General features: G+C 38.1%; 1 pseudogene; it reads left to right on the forward strand.

Annotated features, from left to right (window-relative positions):
• The first annotated feature begins 3,356 nt into the window (after positions 1 to 3,356).
• LOC118000165 lies at positions 3,357 to 4,143 on the forward strand (annotated as a pseudogene).
• The last annotated feature ends 613 nt before the right edge of the window (positions 4,144 to 4,756 follow it).

Genomic DNA, 4,756 nt, shown 5'->3' on the forward strand with positions numbered 1-4,756 from the left:
AATTGAGAGATATAAGTCTGTGAAATTTATAATTAACCACAATGTGGAGGGATAGTTTTTAACAGCTACTCTTTAAAAAATCCTGTTTTTAGCTACATAAAATTTTACCAACATGGCTGTAGTGCTTTGAATTTTCATCATATATTTATGCTTTGCTTTAAAGCTTATGAAGAGCAAATATGAAAGTTTGTCATAGATAGGGGATGTATTATAACTCCCAAATGAAAAAAAAAAAAAGTGTGTATTTGAATTCCCAAGCCTCTATATATCTATCCACAGAACCACTGTTATATTTTTAAACCTCATTCTTGGAAACACTGCAGATGTCAGATCAATTTAGAAGCCAAAGAATACCTCTGGGGTTGACATGGCAGCAACTGAAATAGTGTTTGACCAAATTAAGAATGTATGCCAAAGATGCCAAAAATCACAGTAACCTGGCAGGTGGATAGTTATTATTTAACTGTATGATCATTACCGGTTTCTCTACTGAAAAACTACCGGCTGTTTATGCAGTGAAATGGAGCCCATGATTTAGGCAGAGTATCTCTCTGTTTTGATGTCAATAGTAGCTAGTTGGGGATTATACCCAATCACAAAATAGAATTTCTCAAGGAAGTACTTGGGAAGGAAAAAAAAAAATCTTTTAACAAATTATATTATAACTCACTTAGAAATAGAAATGGAACAATATCAATTCAGAAATTATTTTTGCTATATAATCTTAATATTCAGAATGCTATTCATATTCTGCACTACTTATATATTTCTTTCTTTCTGCTACAAACAGATTGGCCTGATCTCAGTTTGCTGCAGAACATTTCAATTTTAAATTTTTATTCTGTAAGACAACTAATAAGATAATTATTTTTAAATAACTTTCTCTATATGTTCATGATTCCTGGATCTCTGCTCCCTCATCTGCATACTGGTCTTACGGTATTGATCTCATGCTGTTTGGAAAGAACTTAACTTTCATAATTTTTAAAATCCCAAATTGGCCAAAATTGCTTAAGTGCCTCGAAATGCAACATGTGTTCTTACATTTAAGAGAGTTGATGATATTTATAAATAGCTTCTTTCTCTGGATCCACATTATTGTCCTCCTAATGGATAATGCTTAATGATAACATTGTTTTAAAGTGGGAATATCTGCTATTTTCAAAATGCTGGAATTTTTCTATTCCATCATTAAAGGAAGAAATTGATAGTAAAGACTACTTCAAAATTATAAATGTATATCCTCAAAAAGTCTTATTAGGAAATTAATTTCATTTCTGTAAGCCTCAAATGTAATCAAATAGTCCCATTAATGACCCATGTGTAGTGGAAAGAACATTAAATTTGACCTGTGTATGTGTCCTGCCTCTTCCAGGGAGAGTGTATTTGATCACATCACTTCTCCTAAATGTACTTCTTTGGTTAATGACATGAGTGTAATAATACCTAACCATGCAATAGTGTTGTTTGTAAAGAAATGCAAAGAATTATTACTATTAACATCATTGTCATTTTCATCATTACCCATTTACATCATTATGGTTATTATCAAATTTAATGGAGTCCATGAAAGATTTCAGAACTTCCACATACACAGTTACAAATCTGAACCCACTATTTAGGGGTAAAAGGCAAAATTTAGAATTTAATATACAATCAAATAACAAACATAATTTTGACTATTTTTTATCTTTTCTATACTTGTACCTGTCAAAATTTCTAAATTGCTGTATTGGACAAATAATAGAAGATACAGAAAGTATAAATTGGAAAATGCAAATGTTTAATTCAGGTAAAAGAAATTACTAGGTGCTTCTCAGCTCTTTCATGTCCAAGTTGAAATCACAGAAAAGGCTTTGGGCAATCACAAATAAATTGATGCTACATTTATGTGCAAATTTAACCTCCCACATAATGTTCTAAGTGATGTGGTTGTATCGGTTTTAGAAACTGACAAATAAATTACATTTGCTAGGGTTCCTATAAAAGAGTGACACAAAATAAATTATAATATAACATAAAAATTAGTTTTGATATGCAAAATTTTATGCCCTTTATGTCATGTATGCTGGACAATGATAATCTAATGGAAAGTTAGATTAATTAAATAATCCAGAAATTCTTTAATCAAATACCCAAATTCAAGTGTTCTTGACAGATTGAATAATCAGCACTGTTGAGAGCAAACCTCCATATCTAAGAAGCAAAACAAAGAAAAAAGCACACACATCTGGGCAAATAAATCTGTCTGAATCCTTTATCATTCTTTATCAGTTTAGTTTTTGTATTGTATCTTTTCTGAGTTGTGCACTGGTTTTGTGTGTTTTTGTATAACCATAAGAACACATAACATGCTAAAATATAAATAACTGAGCTTGAATAGACTTTCAATAGTGTAATCATTCATTTATCCATCCATCCACTGAGGAAACAAAGATATCTGAGTATCTATGTTTAATTGGCATTGTAAATACAAAACTAAATGTCACCGCTTGGCTAGCTTAAAAATAATGATTAAAGTCTAGTATGATAAGTAATGCTACACACATGCACGCACACACACGCACACTCAGCATATATAGTGTTGGACAAAGAAAAGTGTAATTTCAAATTTGTCACATAGAACAAGGAAAAACCACTTGAACTAGATTTCGAAACCTACCAGGGATTTTTAAGTGCTTAAGACTGAATTGTTTACTTCGGGAGAGAGAAAAATCATGTGCAGTGGCAGAGAGGAGTAGCATGAGTTGAGTTGAGGTGGGGCCAGATATATGATAAAAACAAAAGTAGATGGGCACCTGGGTGGCTCAGTCGTTAAGTGTCTGCCTTCGGCTCAAGTCATGATCCCAGGGTCCTGGGATCGAGCCCCGCATCGGGCTCTCTGCTCGACGGGAAGCCTGCTTCTCCCTCTCCCACTCCCCCTGCTTCTGTTCCCTCTCTCACTGTGTCTCTCTCTGTCAAAGAAATAAATAAAATCTTAAAAAATAAAAAAAAGACAAAGGCAGAAACTAAATCATAGAATACTTTGTAATTTCATTGAAGGAATTTGGAATTTGTGGAGTTTAGACTATGGCTAATATTGTACCCCTGCTGCCAATATAACATTTGAATAACAAAATACGATTTTCGATTTTGAAAATTCCTGTAAGAGCAGTAAGTCTAATGAATTGAAAGTGTGTAGGGGCATAAAGTATTACCACATAGCTTTGTAAGACATAATGAGGACCTAAATTAAGCCAATGAAGTGAAAATAAGAAAACGTGGTGAAACAGTTTGCGGATAGCTTGGAGTCGGTGCTGCAGGCCGGTGCCTTGCCTCCGGGGACCCTTCCCAGCTGTCTGTCCAACTCGCTCCTGATGCCGGTAAACTTCTGCAAATGGTCCCTGCCCTTGAGCCTGCAGGAAGTGGATGAGCAGCCCCAGCATCTGCTGCCGGTCAGATACACCAGGGCGGAGGTAGCCGAGCTGGGCCAATTGCTGACCCCACCTAGGTTAAGAACTGGCCCACCAGTGTTGCATAGTGTGTCCTTGATCTGGGTAAACTCTACACTTGGTCATGACAGATCCGGAAGCGCCCAGCAGGAAGGAGCCCAAATGCAGGGACTGGCAGCCTTTTCTGGTGGTGAACATGAAGGGCAATGACATCAACAGTGGTACCGTCCTCTCCCATTAGGGCAGCTCTGGGCCTCCCATGGGGATAGGCCTTCACTGCTACAACTGGCTGGTTTAAGAGCAGAATGGGTCACTGAAGTGTGACAAGCCCATTCCCAGCAACCGATCTGGAGACCACTGTGGCAAAATCAAAGTGGCATCCTTCCGCAAAAAGCATGAGCTCGGGCCGCCAGTGGCCGGCATGTGTTACCAGGCTGAATGGGATGACTCTGTGCTCAAACTCTATGAGCAGCTGTCTGGGAAGTAGGGGAATGCTAGGAGACAGAAACCATCCCGGAGGTCTCCAGCTGTGGTCTCTAGTTCAGTGATGCATGTAGATTTCTCGGCTTCCCGGTTCTCGTTCTCACAGGCGAGGCCTGAGCAATCAGGTAGTGGTTTAGGGTGACTTTTCCTTCTGCCTATCCTTTATAATTCTAGAGGGTCACACCCCGGTTTATGTTCTGATCAAATTTGAACTCCATTTTGGGGGATATTTTGGTGCTAGGATGAGGTCATCAAATTGTGAAAAGAATAGCAACCCAGAATTTAAAGAAGAAAAAATGCAGGTAAAAAATCAGGTCTATGGTAATAGAGCAGAGCATCAACGAATCTTTAAGAGAGGTTTAAAAAAGAGAGAGATTCATTGCCTCTGCTTTTGTGAGCCTGAGTCCAGAATTGTGCAAGATGGCATTTCGGGGGCATGTTTTCACAGCCATGTCTCTCACCAAGACAGCCAGAAGCTGGCCTGTCCCCTAGACCCCAGTGTAGTACATCTTGGACTTGTTACTGGGGCCAGTGTCCCATTCTGGCTCCTTTAGAGAGCAGTACTGGAAAAAGCAATAGGGAAAATTGCTTTGTGGTTAAGGCCAGGCTATCTCCCTGAGGTGCAGGACTGGGTGAGAGGCTCTCAGAAATCCCATCTGCACCTGTTAAACTGGTTACTCTTCGTCTGTGTAAGAAAACGGATCTGGAGTTATGGAATGTTATGTTACTTCTGCTGTTTGCTTATAGCTGAATAAAAATAAAAAAAACATTGTGTGGGTGAAAAAAAGGAAGGACGGAAGGAAGGAAGGAAGGAAGGAAGGAAGGAAGGAAGGAAGGAAGGA

The sequence above is a fragment of the Mirounga leonina genome, unplaced genomic scaffold (assembly GCF_011800145.1).
Source record: "Mirounga leonina isolate KUSES-001 unplaced genomic scaffold, KU_Mleo_1.0 Mir_115, whole genome shotgun sequence".
NCBI lineage: Eukaryota > Metazoa > Chordata > Mammalia > Carnivora > Phocidae > Mirounga > Mirounga leonina.